At 50.7% G+C, this 16,673-nt stretch overlaps 2 pseudogenes; both read right to left on the bottom strand.

The window, feature by feature from the left end:
- Positions 1-10,115: 10,115 nt before the first annotated feature.
- Positions 10,116-10,254, bottom strand: LOC119346958 (annotated as a pseudogene).
- Positions 10,255-12,574: 2,320 nt separating this feature from the next.
- LOC119346957 lies at positions 12,575-12,710 on the bottom strand (annotated as a pseudogene).
- Positions 12,711-16,673: the final 3,963 nt, after the last annotated feature.

Here is a 16,673-nt window from a genome sequence, read left to right as displayed (position 1 = left end):
TCTGACATTTGTTCTCATATTCCTCATACCCGGCAAAGTGGCGACCTTGGTTGTTGTTGTTGTAGAAACGCGGCTGGCCGTTGTTGTTGTAGTAGCCACCGCCGCCACCATGGTTGTTGTTGTAGTTGCCGCCACCGCCGCCGCGGTAGCCATTGCCACCGTTGTTTCCATGGCCGCCGCCGCCGCCGCGGTAGCCGCCGTTGTTGAAGCCGCCACGGTAGCCGCCGTTGCTGCTGCCATTGTTGCCGCCACCACTCTTGGGAAAACCACGGTTGCCCTTGGGAGGGCCACCACGTCCTCGAGCAGCGGCGTTTGCGGATGACTTGAAGGCACCCGATCCAGAGCCGTGGAACATCTCCACTCTCTGATCGAAGTTCGACACCATGCCAAAGAGATCATCGACTGAGAGAGGCTCGGTGCGAACATCAAGAGCGGATATGAGGGGTTGATAGTCCATATCGAGGCCAGCAATGAGGAAGGAAATCAGCTCTCCTTCGGGAAGAGGCTTTCCAGCCATGGCAAGTTCATCTGCGAGTGCACGCATCTGACCGAAGTACGCAGCAGCAGATTGAGAGCCCTTCTGGGCATTGGAGAGGGCGGCACGGCAGTTGTTGGCTCGTGACCTGGACTGGGCAGCAAACATGTTTGCAAGAGCAGTCCAGATGGCGTGGGATTTTTCTAAGGAGGCGACTTGTACCAGAACTTCTTTCGAGAGATTGCGAAGGAGATAGGCTAAAAGTTGTTGATCCTGGATCAACCAGGCGGAGTAGGCTGGGTTTGGAACGGTCTGATCTTTGCCTTCCGCGTTCTTTGAGGTGATGGTGGCTGGTGGTTCTGGGATTGTTTGATCTAGGTATCCTAGAAGGCCCGCTCCTATAATCTGAGATCGGGCTTGAGCTCGCCACAGAACATAGTTCGTGCGAGTCAGGGGTTCTGAGATGGTGTTGTTTAGGCCAGCGAGGAGAGAGTTGAGCTGGAGGGAGACATGGCGAGACGGGGTTCGATGCGTTGGTGGAGATCAATGATGGAGGCTAGACGAGAGGGAAAAGGGAGGCTCTGTATGCCATGTTAGGTTTTGTAGAAGCGTCTCAACCCCCGTAATATGGGAGCCCGCGTATATATATTGATATAGCGAGGCCAGCTCTCGCAGGAGGCATACATCAAGGTAGTTGAAACCACCAGAGAGGTACATGGGGATAGAGAGGATTACATCAAGAGATAAACATGAAAATAAAACAAAGAGATCTCGTCTAACTAACCACCAAACGTAGGTGGCCCGTATCCATACGTGACAATGTTTAACACAACCCTTCATCTTCCACACCAAGCTCCACGAACACCTCCATTGTATTCCGCACATCATCGCCAGCCTGCCCATGACTTATTTCTTTTAGATGAAAGGGTCGAACCGAGCTCGAGTAGGGCTCGATCTTCACCCGGCTTTGAATTAACAAAGCCATCAACCGGCCAGGATTACAAGAGCACACCATACAACCGAAGATAAAAAGGAAAACGGGGATGCAACCCCAGACAGCAGATACAAGGCACCGATGAGGCGCTGCTTGTGCATCCACAAGCAGCGCGCCGACTCCCGGTTGCTTGGCCCGGTGCTGCTCCCACTAGTAGAAAAAGGACCTTATGTGAGACACATTAGTTCCGGTTCAATTTTGGCCCGGTACTAATGGTATTATTAGTTCCAGTTCGAACGGCTATGCATTAGTGTCGGTTCGTGTCGAACCTTTAGTACCGGTTCGTTCCACGAACCGGTACTAAAGGGGTGGTGGCAGGCTGGCGTCAGGCCAGGGCCCCACGAGCCCCTTTAGTGTCGGTTCGTGGCACGAACCGGCATTAAAGGGGTCTAACCTATAGTCCCGGTTGGAGACACAAACCGGGACTATAGGACAATTTTCAAACTTGAAAAAATCATAACTAAATCATCCTAATTCAGAAAAATACATATAATATATCAAAATTTGCAGTACAAAAAGATAGAGGACCCTCCTCGTGACCTGGTCCTTGATCAAAAAGAAAAATGGGTAAAATTCAATAAACACTCCATTATCAAGTGTGATACGATGAACGGAAAGGAGATTTCTGGATGCACTTGGAACATGCAAGACATCTTTGAGATGAATATCACAATGTGGGGTTTTAACAATAGACTGACCAACATGACTTATCATCATACCTGCAGCGTTTTCTGCTGTGTTGATTTGCTCCTTGCCATGATATCTTTCATGCATGGTCAGCTTCTCAAGATCAGAGGTAATGTTCTCGTTGGCGCCGGAGTCAAGGTACCAGTTGGAGTCAACTCCGTAGGAGGTATCTGCTGCAGCCGCAACTCGTTTCCTCTGGGAGTTATCCTCTGCATAACGCCATTTGCACTCTTTTGCGATGTGGTTAGTTTTTTTGCAGATCTGACATTTGTTCTCATATTCCTCATACCCGGCAAAGTGGCGACCTTGGTTGTTGTTGTTGTAGAAACGCGGCTGGCCGTTGTTGTTGTAGTAGCCACCGCCGCCACCATGGTTGTTGTTGTAGTTGCCGCCACCGCCGCCGCGGTAGCCATTGCCACCGTTGTTTCCATGGCCGCCGCCGCCGCCGCGGTAGCCGCCGTTGTTGAAGCCGCCACGGTAGCCGCCGTTGCTGCTGCCATTGTTGCCGCCACCACTCTTGGGAAAACCACGGTTGCCCTTGGGAGGGCCACCACGTCCTCGAGCAGCGGCGTTTGCGGATGACTTGAAGGCACCCGATCCAGAGCCGTGGAACATCTCCACTCTCTGATCGAAGTTCGACACCATGCCAAAGAGATCATCGACGGAGAGAGGCTCGGTGCGAACATCAAGAGCGGATATGAGGGGTTGATAGTCCATATCGAGGCCAGCAATGAGGAAGGAAACCAGCTCTCCTTCGGGAAGAGGCTTTCCAGCCATGGCAAGTTCATCTGCGAGTGCACGCATCTAACCGAAGTACGCAGCAGCAGATTGAGAGCCCTTCTGGGCATTGGAGAGGGCGGCACGGCAGTTGTTGGCTCACGACCTGGACTGGGCAGCAAACATGTTTGCAAGAGCAGTCTAGATGGCGTGGGATTTTTCTAAGGAGGCGACTTGTACCAGAACTTCTTTCGAGAGATTGCGAAGGAGATAGGCTACAAGTTGTTGATCCTGGATCAACCAGGCGGAGTAGGCTGGGTTTGGAACGGTCTGATCTTTGCCTTCAGCGTTCTTTGAGGTGATGGTGGCTGGTGGTTCTGGGATTTTTTGATCTAGGTATCCTAGAAGGCCCGCTCCTATAATCTGAGATCGGGCTTGAGCTCGCCACAGAACATAGTTCGTGCAAGTCAGGGGTTCTGAGATGGTGTTGTTTAGGCCAGCGAGGAGAGAGTTGAGCTGGAGGGAGACATGGCGAGACGGGGTTCGATGCGTTGGTGGAGATCGATGATGGAGGCTAGACGAGAGGGAAAAGGGAGGCTCTGTATGCCATGTTAGGTTTTGTAGAAGCGTCTCAACCCCCGTAATATGGGAGCCCGCGTATATATATTGATATAGCGAGGCCAGCTCTCGCAGGAGGCATACATCAAGGTAGTTGAAACCACCAGAGAGGTACATGGGGATAGAGAGGATTACATCAAGAGATAAACATGAAAATAAAACAAAGAGATCTCCTCTAACTAACCACCAAACGTAGGTGGCCCGTATCCATACGTGACAATGTTTAACACAACCCTTCATCTTCCACACCAAGCTCCACGAACACCTCCATTGTATTCCGCACATCATCGCCAGCCTGCCCATGACTTATTTCTTTTAGATGAAAGGGTCGAACCGAGCTCGAGTAGGGCTCGATCTTCACCCGGCTTTGAATTAACAAAGCCATCAACCGGCCAGGATTACAAGAGCACACCATACAACCGAAGATAAAAAGGAAAACGGGGATGCAACCCCAGACAGCAGATACAAGGCACCAATGAGGCGCTGCTTGTGCATCCACAAGCGGCGCGCCGACTCCCGGTTGCTTGGCCCGGTGCTGCTCCCACTAGTAGAAAAAGGACCTTATGTGAGACACATTAGTTCCGGTTCAATTTTGGCCCGGTACTAATGGTATCATTAGTACCAGTTCGAACGGCTATGCATTAGTGCCGGTTCGTGTCGAACCTTTAGTACCGGTTCGTGCCACGAACCAGTACTAAAGGGGTGGTGGCAGGCTGGCGTCAGGCCAGGGCCCCACGAGCCCCTTTAGTGCCGGTTCGTGGCACGAACCGGTACTAAAGGTTGCCCTTTAGTACCGGTTCGTGCCATGAACCGGCATTAAAGGGGTGTAACCTATAGTCCCGGTTGGAGACACAAACCGGGACTATAGGACAATTTTCAAACTTGAAAAAATCATAACTAAATCATCCTAATTCAGAAAAATACATATAATATATCAAAATTTGCAGTACAAAAAGATAGAGGACCCTCCTCGTGACCTGGTCCTTGATCAAAAAGAAAAATGGGTAAAATTCAATAAACACTCCATTATCAAGTGTGATACGATGAACGGAAAGGAGATTTTTGGATGCACTTGGAACATGCAAGACATCTTTGAGATGAATATCACAATGTGGGGTTTTAACAATAGACTGACCAACATGACTTATCATCATACCTGCAGCGTTTTTTGCTGTGTTGATTTGCTCCTTGCCGTGATATCTTTCATGCATGGTCAGCTTCTCAAGATCAGAGGTAATGTTCTCGTTGGCGCCGAAGTCAAGGTACCAGTTGGAGTCAACTCCGTAGGAGGTATCTGCTGCAGCCGCAACTCGTTTCCTCTGGGAGTTATCCTCTGCATAACGCCATTTGCACTCTTTTGCGATGTGGTTAGTTTTTTTGCAGATCTGACATTTGTTCTCATATTCCTCATACCCGGCAAAGTGGCGACCTTGGTTGTTGTTGTTGTAGAAACGCGGCTGGCCGTTGTTGTTGTAGTAGCCACCGCCGCCACCATGGTTGTTGTTGTAGTTGCCGCCACCGCCGCCGCGGTAGCCATTGCCACCGTTGTTTCCATGGCCACCGCCGCCGCCGCGGTAGCCGCCGTTGTTGAAGCCGCCACGGTAGCCGCCGTTGCTGCTGCCATTGTTGCCGCCACCACTCTTGGGAAAACCACGGTTGCCCTTGGGAGGGCCACCACGTCCTCGAGCAGCGGCGTTTGCGGATGACTTGAAGGCACCCGATCCAGAGCCATGGAACATCTCCACTCTCTGATCGAAGTTCGACACCATGCCAAAGAGATCATCGACGGAGAGAGGCTCGGTGCGAACATCAAGAGCGGATATGAGGGGTTGATAGTCCATATCGAGGCCAGCAATGAGGAAGGAAATCAGCTCTCCTTCGGGAAGAGGCTTTCCAGCCATGGCAAGTTCATCTGCGAGTGCACGCATCTGACCGAAGTACGCAGCAGCAGATTGAGAGCCCTTCTGGGCATTGGAGAGGGCGGCACGGCAGTTGTTGGCTCGCGACCTGGACTGGGCAGCAAACATGTTTGCAAGAGCAGTCCAGATGGCGTGGGATTTTTCTAAGGAGGCGACTTGTACCAGAACTTCTTTCGAGAGATTGCGAAGGAGATAGGCTACAAGTTGTTGATCCTGGATCAACCAGGCGGAGTAGGCTGGGTTTGGAACGGTCTGATCTTTGCCTTCAGCGTTCTTTGAGGTGATGGTGGCTGGTGGTTCTGGGATTGTTTGATCTAGGTATCCTAGAAGGCCCGCTCCTATAATCTGAGATCGGGCTTGAGCTCGCCACAGAACATAGTTCATGCGAGTCAGGGGTTCTGAGATGGTGTTGTTTAGGCCAGCGAGGAGAGAGTTGAGCTGGAGGGAGACATGGCGAGACGGGTTCGATGCGTTGGTGGAGATCGATGATGGAGGCTAGACGAGAGGGAAAAGGGAGGCTCTGTATGCCATGTTAGGTTTTGTAGAAGCGTCTCAACCCCCGTAATATGGGAGCCCGCGTATATATATTGATATAGCGAGGCCAGCTCTCGCAGGAGGCATACATCAAGGTAGTTGAAACCACCAGAGAGGTACATGGGGATAGAGAGGATTACATCAAGAGATAAACATGAAAATAAAACAAAGAGATCTCCTCTAACTAACCACCAAACGTAGGTGGCCCGTATCCATACATGACAATGTTTAACACAACCCTTCATCTTCCACACCAAGCTCCACGAACACCTCCATTGTATTCCGCACATCATCGCCAGCCTGCCCATGACTTATTTCTTTTAGATGAAAGGGTCGAATCGAGCTCGAGTAGGGATCGATCTTCACCCGGCTTTGAATTAACAAAGCCATCAACCGGCCAGGATTACAAGAGCACACCATACAACCGAAGATAAAAAGGAAAACGGGGATGCAACTCCAGACAGCAGATACAAGGCACCGATGAGGCGCTGCTTGTGCATCCACAAGCGGCGCGCCGACTCCCGGTTGCCTGGCGCGGTGCTGCTCCCACTAGTAGAAAAAGGACCTTATGTGAGACACATTAGTTCCGGTTCAATTTTGGCCCGGTACTAATGGTATCATTAGTACCAGTTCGAACGGCTATGCATTAGTGTCGGTTCGTGTTGAACCTTTAGTACCGGTTCGTGCCACGAACCGGTACTAAAGGGGTGGTGGCAGGCTGGCGTCAGGCCAGGGCCCCACGAGCCCCTTTAGTGTCGGTTCGTGGCACGAACCGGCATTAAAGGGGTCTAACCTATAGTCCCGGTTGGAGACACAAACCGGGACTATAGGACAATTTTCAAACTTGAAAAAATCATAACTAAATCATCCTAATTCAGAAAAATACATATAATATATCAAAATTTGCAGTACAAAAAGATAGAGGACCCTCCTCGTGACCTGGTCCTTGATCAAAAAGAAAAATGGGTAAAATTCAATAAACACTCCATTATCAAGTGTGATACGATGAACGGAAAGGAGATTTTTGGATGCACTTGGAACATGCAAGACATCTTTGAGATGAATATCACAATGTGGGGTTTTAACAATAGACTGACCAACATGACTTATCATCATACCTGCAGCGTTTTCTGCTGTGTTGATTTGCTCCTTGCCGTGATATCTTTCATGCATGGTCAGCTTCTCAAGATCAGAGGTAATGTTCTCGTTGGCGCCGGAGTCAAGGTAGCAGTTGGAGTCAACTCCGTAGGAGGTATCTGCTGCAGCCGCAACTCGTTTCCTCTGGGAGTTATCCTCTGCATAACGCCATTTGCACTCTTTTGCGATGTGGTTAGTTTTTTTGCAGATCTGACATTTGTTCTCATATTCCTCATACCCGGCAAAGTGGCGACCTTGGTTGTTGTTGTTGTAGAAACGCGGCTGGCCGTTGTTGTTGTAGTAGCCACCGCCGCCACCATGGTTGTTGTTGTAGTTGCCGACACCGCCGCCGCGGTAGCCATTGCCACCGTTGTTTCCATGGCCGCCGCCGCCGCCGCGGTAGCCGCCGTTGTTGAAGCCGCCACGGTAGCCGTCGTTGCTGCTGCCATTGTTGCCGCCACCACTCTTGGGAAAACCACGGTTGCCCTTGGGAGGGCCACCACGTCCTCGAGCAGCGGCGTTTGCGGATGACTTGAAGGCACCCGATCCAGAGCCGTGGAACATCTCCACTCTCTGATCGAAGTTCGACACCATGCCAAAGAGATCATCGACGGAGAGAGGCTCGGTGCGAACATCAAGAGCGGATATGAGGGGTTGATAGTCCATATCGAGGCCAGCAATGAGGAAGGAAATCAGCTCTCCTTCGGGAAGAGGCTTTCCAGCCATGGCAAGTTCATCTGCGAGTGCACGCATCTGACCGAAGTACGCAGCAGCAGATTGAGAGCCCTTCTGGGCATTGGAGAGGGCGGCACGACAGTTGTTGGCTCGCGACCTGGACTGGGCAGCAAACATGTTTGCAAGAGCAGTCCAGATGGCGTGGGATTTTTCTAAGGAGGCGACTTGTACCAGAACTTCTTTCGAGAGATTGCGAAGGAGATAGGCTACAAGTTGTTGATCCTGGATCAACCAGGCGGAGTAGGCTGGGTTTGGAACGGTCTGATCTTTGCCTTCAGCGTTCTTTGAGGTGATGGTGGCTGGTGGTTCTGGGATTGTTTGATCTAGGTATCCTAGAAGGCCCGCTCCTATAATCTGAGATCGGGCTTGAGCTCGCCACAGAACATAGTTCGTGCGAGTCAGGGGTTCTGAGATGGTGTTGTTTAGGCCAGCGAGGAGAGAGTTGAGCTGGAGGGAGACATGGCGAGACGGGGTTCGATGCGTTGGTGGAGATCGATGATGGAGGCTAGACGAGAGGGAAAAGGGAGGCTCTGTATGCCATGTTAGGTTTTGTAGAAAAATCTCAACCCCCGTAATATGGGAGCCCGCGTATATATATTGATATAGCGAGGCCAGCTCTCGCAGGAGGCATACATCAAGGTAGTTGAAACCACCAGAGAGGTACATGGGGATAGAGAGGATTACATCAATCGATAAACATGAAAATAAAACAAAGAGATCTCCTCTAACTAACCACCAAACGTAGGTGGCCCGTACCCATATGTGACAATGTTTAACACAACCCTTCATCTTCCACACCAAGCTCCACGAACACCTCCATTGTATTCCGCACATCATCGCCAGCCTGCCCATGACTTATTTCTTTTAGATGAAAGGGTCGAACCGAGCTCGAGTAGGGCTCGATCTTCACCCGGCTTTGAATTAACAAAGCCATCAACCGGCCAGGATTACAAGAGCACACCATACAACCGAAGATAAAAAGGAAAACGGGGATGCAACCCCAGACAGCAGATACAAGGCACCGATGAGGCGCTGCTTGTGCATCCACAAGCGGCGCGCCGACTCCCGGTTGCTTGGCCCGGTGCTACTCCCACTAGTAGAAAAAGGACCTTATGTGAGACACATTAGTTCCGGTTCAATTTTGGCCCGGTACTAATGGTATCATTAGTACCAGTTCGAACGGCTATGCATTAGTGCCGGTTCGTGTCGAACCTTTAGTACCGGTTCGTGCCATGAACCGGTACTAAAGGGGTGGTGGCAGGCTGGCGTCAGGCCAGGGCCCCACGAGCCCCTTTAGTGCCGGTTCATGGCACGAACCGGTACTAAAGGTTGCCCTTTAGTACCGGTTCGTGCCACGAACCGGCATTAAAGGGGTCTAACCTATAGTCCCGGTTGGAGACACAAACCGGGACTATAGGACAATTTTCAAACTTGAAAAAATCATAACTAAATCATCCTAATTCAGAAAAATACATATAATATATCAAAATTTGCAGTACAAAAAGATAGAGGACCCTCCTCGTGACCTGGTCCTTGATCAAAAAGAAAAATGGGTAAAATTCAATAAACACTCCATTATCAAGTGTGATACGATGAACGGAAAGGAGATTTTTGGATGCATTTGGAACATGCAAGACATCTTTGAGATGAATATCACAATGTGGGGTTTTAACAATAGACTGACCAACATGACTTATCATCATACCTGCAGCGTTTTCTGCTGTGTTGATTTGCTCCTTGCCGTGATATCTTTCATGCATGGTCAGCTTCTCAAGATCAGAGGTAATGTTCTCGTTGGCGCCGGAGTCAAGGTACCAGTTGGAGTCAACTCCGTAGGAGGTATCTGCTGCAGCCGCAACTCGTTTCCTCTGGGAGTTATCCTCTGCATAACGCCATTTGCACTCTTTTGCGATGTGGTTAGTTTTTTTGCAGATCTGACATTTGTTCTCATATTCCTCATACCCGGCAAAGTGGCGACCTTGGTTGTTGTTGTTGTAGAAACGCGGCTGGCCGTTGTTGTTGTAGTAGCCACCGCCGCCACCATGGTTGTTGTTGTAGTTGCCGCCACCGCCGCCGCGGTAGCCATTGCCACCGTTGTTTCCATGGCCGCCGCCGCCGCCGCGGTAGCCGCCGTTGTTGAAGCCGCCACGGTAGCCGCCGTTGCTGCTGCCATTGTTGCCGCCACCACTCTTGGGAAAACCACGGTTGCCCTTGGGAGGGCCACCACGTCCTCGAGCAGCGGCGTTTCCGGATGACTTGAAGGCACCCGATCCAGAACCGTGGAACATCTCCACTCTCTGATCGAAGTTCGACACCATGCCAAAGAGATCATCGACGGAGAGAGGCTCGATGCGAACATCAAGAGCGGATATGAGGGGTTGATAGTCCATATCGAGGCCAGCAATGAGGAAGGAAATCAGCTCTCCTTCGGGAAGAGGCTTTCCAGCCATGGCAAGTTCATCTGCGAGTGCACGCATCTGACCGAAGTACGCAGCAGCAGATTGAGAGCCCTTCTGGGCATTGGAGAGGGCGGCACGGCAGTTGTTGGCTCGCGACCTGGACTGGGCAGCAAACATGTTTGCAAGAGCAGTCCAGATGGCGTGGGATTTTTCTAAGGAGGCGACTTGTACCAGAACTTCTTTGGAGAGATTGCGAAGGAGATAGGCTACAAGTTGTTGATCCTGGATCAACCAGGCGGAGTAGGCTGGGTTTGGAACGGTCTGATCTTTGCCTTCAGCGTTCTTTGAGGTGATGGTGGCTGGTGGTTCTGGGATTGTTTGATCTAGGTATCCTAGAAGGCCCGCTCCTATAATCTGAGATCGGGCTTGAGCTCGCCACAGAACATAGTTCGTGCGAGTCAGGGGTTCTGAGATGGTGTTGTTTAGGCCAGCGAGGAGAGAGTTGAGCTGGAGGGAGACATGGCGAGACGGGGTTCGATGCGTTGGTGGAGATCGATGATGGAGGCTAGACGAGAGGGAAAAGGGAGGCTCTGTATGCCATGTTAGGTTTTGTAGAAGCGTCTCAACCCCCGTAATATGGGAGCCCGCGTATATATATTGATATAGCGAGGCCAGCTCTCGCAGGAGGCATACATCAAGGTAGTTGAAACCACCAGAGAGGTACATGGGGATAGAGAGGATTACATCAATCGATAAACATGAAAATAAAACAAAGAGATCTCCTCTAACTAACCACCAAACGTAGGTGGCCCGTATCCATACGTGACAATGTTTAACACAACCCTTCATCTTCCACACCAAGCTCCACGAACACCTCCATTGTATTCCGCACATCATCGCCAGCCTGCCCATGACTTATTTCTTTTAGATGAAAGGGTCGAACCGAGCTCGAGTAGGGCTCGATCTTCACCCGGCTTTGAATTAACAAAGCCATCAACCGGCCAGGATTACAAGAGCACACCATACAACCGAAGATAAAAAGGAAAACGGGGATGCAACCCCAGACAGCAGATACAAGGCACCGATGAGGCGCTGCTTGTGCATCCACAAGCGGCGCGCCGACTCCCGGTTGCTTGGCCCGGTGCTAGTCCCACTAGTAGAAAAAGGACCTTATGTGAGACACATTAGTTCCGGTTCAATTTTGGCCCGGTACTAATGGTATCATTAGTACCAGTTCGAACGGCTATGCATTAGTGCCGGTTCGTGTCGAACCTTTAGTACCGGTTCGTGCCATGAACCGGTACTAAAGGGGTGGTGGCAGGCTGGCGTCAGGCCAGGGCCCCACGAGCCCCTTTAGTGCCGGTTCATGGCACGAACCGGTACTAAAGGTTGCCCTTTAGTACCGGTTCATGCCACGAACCGGCATTAAAGGGGTCTAACCTATAGTCCCGGTTGGAGACACAAACCGGGACTATAGGACAATTTTCAAACTTGAAAAAATCATAACTAAATCATCCTAATTCAGAAAAATACATATAATATATCAAAAATTGCAGTACAAAAAGATAGAGGACCCTCCTCGTGACCTGGTCCTTGATCAAAAAGAAAAATGGGTAAAATTCAATAAACACTCCATTATCAAGTGTGATACGATGAACGGAAAGGAGATTTTTGGATGCATTTGGAACATGCAAGACATCTTTGAGATGAATATCACAATGTGGGGTTTTAACAATAGACTGACCAACATGACTTATCATCATACCTGAAGCGTTTTCTGCTGTGTTGATTTGCTCCTTGCCGTGATATCTTTCATGCATGGTCAGCTTCTCAAGATCAGAGGTAATGTTCTCGTTGGCGCCGGAGTCAAGGTACCAGTTGGAGTCAACTCCGTAGGAGGTATCTGCTGCAGCCGCAACTCGTTTCCTCTGGGAGTTATCCTCTGCATAACGCCATTTGCACTCTTTTGCGATGTGGTTAGTTTTTTTGCAGATCTGACATTTGTTCTCATATTCCTCATACCCGGCAAAGTGGCGACCTTGGTTGTTGTTGTTGTAGAAACGCGGCTGGCCGTTGTTGTTGTAGTAGCCACCGCCGCCACCATGGTTGTTGTTGTAGTTGCCGCCACCGCCGCCGCGGTAGCCATTGCCACCGTTGTTTCCATGGCCGCCGCCGCTGCCGCGGTAGCCGCCGTTGTTGAAGCCGCCACGGTAGCCGCCGTTGCTGCTGCCATTGTTGCCGCCACCACTCTTGGGAAAACCACGGTTGCCCTTGGGAGGGCCACCACGTCCTCGAGCAGCGGCGTTTCCGGATGACTTGAAGGCACCCGATCCAGAACCGTGGAACATCTCCACTCTCTGATCGAAGTTCGACACCATGCCAAAGAGATCATCGACGGAGAGAGGCTCGGTGCGAACATCAAGAGCGGATATGAGGGGTTGATAGTCCATATCGAGGCCAGCAATGAGGAAGGAAATCAGCTCTCCTTCGAGAAGAGGCTTTCCAGCCATGGCAAGTTCATCTGCGAGTGCACGCATCTGACCGAAGTACGCAGCAGCAGATTGAGAGCCCTTTTGGGCATTGGAGAGGGCGGCACGGCAGTTGTTGGCTCGCGACCTGGACTGGGCAGCAAACATGTTTGCAAGAGCAGTCCAGATGGCGTGGGATTTTTCTAAGGAGGCGACTTGTACCAGAACTTCTTTCGAGAGATTGCGAAGGAGATAGGCTACAAGTTGTTGATCCTGGATCAACCAGGCGGAGTAGGCTGGGTTTGGAACGGTCTGATCTTTGCCTTCAGCGTTCTTTGAGGTGATGGTGGCTGGTGGTTCTGGGATTGTTTGATCTAGGTATCCTAGAAGGCCCGCTCCTATAATCTGAGATCGGGCTTGAGCTCGCCACAGAACATAGTTCGTGCGAGTCAGGGGTTCTGAGATGGTGTTGTTTAGGCCAGCGAGGAGAGAGTTGAGCTGGAGGGAGACATGGCGAGATGGGGTTCGATGCGTTGGTGGAGATCGATGATGGAGGCTAGACGAGAGGGAAAAGGGAGGCTCTGTATGCCATGTTAGGTTTTGTAGAAGCGTCTCAACCCCCGTAATATGGGAGCCCGCGTATATATATTGATATAGCGAGGCCAGCTCTCGCAGGAGGCATACATCAAGGTAGTTGAAACCACCAGAGAGGTACATGGGGATAGAGAGGATTACATCAAGAGATAAACATGAAAATAAAACAAAGAGATCTCCTCTAACTAACCACCAAACGTAGGTGGCCCATATCCATACGTGACAATGTTTAACACAACCCTTCATCTTCCACACCAAGCTCCACGAACACCTCCATTGTATTCCGCACATCATCGCCAGCCTGCCCATGACTTATTTCTTTTAGATGAAAGGGTCGAACCGAGCTCGAGTAGGGCTCGATCTTCACCCGGCTTTGAATTAACAAAGCCATCAACCGGCCAGGATTACCAGAGCACACCATACAACCGAAGATAAAAAGGAAAATGGGGATGCAACCCCAGACAGGAGATACAAGGCACCGATGAGGCGCTGCTTGTGCATCCACAAGCGGCGCGCCGACTCCCGGTTGCTTGGCCCGGTGCTGCTCCCACTAGTAGAAAAAGGACCTTATGTGAGACACATTAGTTCCGGTTCAATTTTGGCCCGGTACTAATGGTATCATTCGTACCAGTTCGAACAGCTATGCATTAGTGCCGGTTCGTGTCGAACCTTTAGTACCGGTTCGTGCCACGAACCGGTACTAAAGGGGTGGTGGCAGGCTGGCGTCAGGCCAGGGCCCCACGAGCCCCTTTAGTGCCGGTTCGTGGCACGAACCGGTACTAAAGGTTGCCCTTTAGTACCGGTTCGTGCCACGAACCGGCATTAAAGGGGTCTAACCTATAGTCCCTGTTGGAGACACAAACCGGGACTATAGGACAATTTTCAAACTTGAAAAAATCATAACTAAATCATCCTAATTGAAAAAAATACATATAATATATCAAAATTTGCAGTACAAAAAGATAGAGGACCCTCCTCGTGACCTGGTCCTTGATCAAAAAGAAAAATGGGTAAAATTCAATAAACACTCCATTATCAAGTGTGATACGATGAACGGAAAGGAGATTTTTGGATGCACTTGGAACATGCAAGACATCTTTGAGATGAATATCACAATGTGGGGTTTTAACAATAGACTGACCAACATGACTTATCATCATACCTGCAGCGTTTTCTGCTGTGTTGATTTGCTCCTTGCCGTGATATCTTTCATGCATGGTCAGCTTCTCAAGATCAGAGGTAATGTTCTCGTTGGCGCCAGAGTCAAGGTACCAGTTGGAGTCAACTCCGTAGGAGGTATCTGCTGCAGCCGCAACTCGTTTCCTCTGGGAGTTATCCTCTGCATAACGCCATTTGCACTCTTTTGCGATGTGCTTAGTTTTTTTGCAGATCTGACATTTGTTCTCATATTCCTCATACCCGGCAAAGTGGCGACCTTGGTTGTTGTTGTTGTAGAAACGCGGCTGGCCGTTGTTGTTGTAGTAGCCACCACCGCCACCATGGTTGTTGTTGTAGTTGCCGCCACCGCCGCCGCGGTAGCCATTGCCACCGTTGTTTCCATGGCCGCCGCCGCCGCCGCGGTAGCCGCCGTTGTTGAAGCCGCCACGGTAGCCGCCGTTGCTGCTGCCATTGTTGCCGCCACCACTCTTGGGAAAACCACGGTTGCCCTTGGGAGGGCCACCACGTCCTCGAGCAGCGGCGTTTGCGGATGACTTGAAGGCACCCGATCCAGAGCCGTGGAACATCTCCACTCTCTGATCGAAGTTCGACACCATGCCAAAGAGATCATCGACGGAGAGAGGCTCGGTGCGAACATCAAGAGCGGATATGAGGGGTTGATAGTCCATATCGAGGCCAGCAATGAGGAAGGAAATCAGCTCTCCTTGGGGAAGAGGCTTTCCAGCCATGGCAAGTTCATTTGCGAGTGCACGCATCTGACCGAAGTACGCAGCAGCAGATTGAGAGCCCTTCTGGGCATTGGAGAGGGCGGCACGGCAGTTGTTGGCTCGCGACCTCGACTGGGCAGCAAACATGTTTGCAAGAGCAGTCCAGATGGCGTGGGATTTTTCTAAGGAGGCGACTTGTACCAGAACTTCTTTCGAGAGATTGCGAAGGAGATAGGCTACAAGTTGTTGATCCTGGATCAACCAGGCGGAGTAGGCTGGGTTTGGAACGGTCTGATCTTTGCCTTCAGCGTTCTTTGAGGTGATGGTGGCTGGTGGTTCTGGGATTGTTTGATCTAGGTATCCTAGAAGGCCCGCTCCTATAATCTGAGATCGGGCTTGAGCTCGCCACAGAACATAGTTCGTGCGAGTCAGGGGTTCTGAGATGGTGTTGTTTAGGCCAGCGAGGAGAGAGTTGAGCTGGAGGGAGACATGGCGAGACGGGGTTCGATGCGTTGGTGGAGATCGATGATGGAGGCTAGACGAGAGGGAAAAGGGATGCTCTGTATGCCATGTTAGGTTTTGTAGAAGCGTCTCAACCCCCGTAATATGGGAGCCCGCGTATATATATTGATATAGCGAGGCCAGCTCTCGCAGGAGGCATACATCAAGGTAGTTGAAACCACCAGAGAGGTACATGGGGATAGAGAGGATTACATCAAGAGATAAACATGAAAATAAAACAAAGAGATCTCCTCTAACTAACCACCAAACGTAGGTGGCCCGTATCCATACGTGACAATGTTTAACACAACCCTTCATCTTCCACACCAAGCTCCACGAACACCTCCATTGTATTCCGCACATCATCGCCAGCCTGCCCATGACTTATTTCTTTTAGATGAAAGGGTCGAACCGAGCTCGAGTAGGGCTCGATCTTCACCCGGCTTTGAATTAACAAAGCCATCAAACGGCCAGGATTACAAGAGCACACCATACAACCGAAGATAAAAAGGAAAACGGGGATGCAACCCCAGACAGCAGATACAAGGCACCGATGAGGCGCTGCTTGTGCATCCACAAGCGGCGCGCCGATTCCCGGTTGCTTGGCCCGGTGCTGCTCCCATTAGTAGAAAAAGGACCTTATGTGAGACACATTAGTTCCGGTTCAATTTTGGCCCGGTACTAATGGTATCATTAGTACCAGTTCGAACGGCTATGCATTAGTGCCGGTTCGTGTCGAACCTTTAGTACCGGTTCGTGCCACGAACCGGTACTAAAGGGGTGGTGGCAAGCTGGCGTCAGGCCAGGGCCCCACGAGCCCCTTTAGTGCCGGTTCGTGGCACGAACCGGTACTAAAGTTGCCCTTTAGTACCGGTTCGTGCCACGAACCAGCATTAAAGGGGTCTAACCTATAGTCCCGGTTGGAGACACAAACCGGGACTATAGGACAATTTTCAAACTTGAAAAAATCATAACTAAATCATCCTAATTCAGAAAAATACATATAATA

Source organism: Triticum dicoccoides, unplaced genomic scaffold (genome assembly GCF_002162155.2).
Source record: "Triticum dicoccoides isolate Atlit2015 ecotype Zavitan unplaced genomic scaffold, WEW_v2.0 scaffold56150, whole genome shotgun sequence".
Classification (NCBI taxonomy): Eukaryota; Viridiplantae; Streptophyta; class Magnoliopsida; order Poales; family Poaceae; genus Triticum; species Triticum dicoccoides.
Note: the sequence above shows the minus strand (reverse complement) of the source record. Positions and strands in the feature narration are given on the sequence as shown.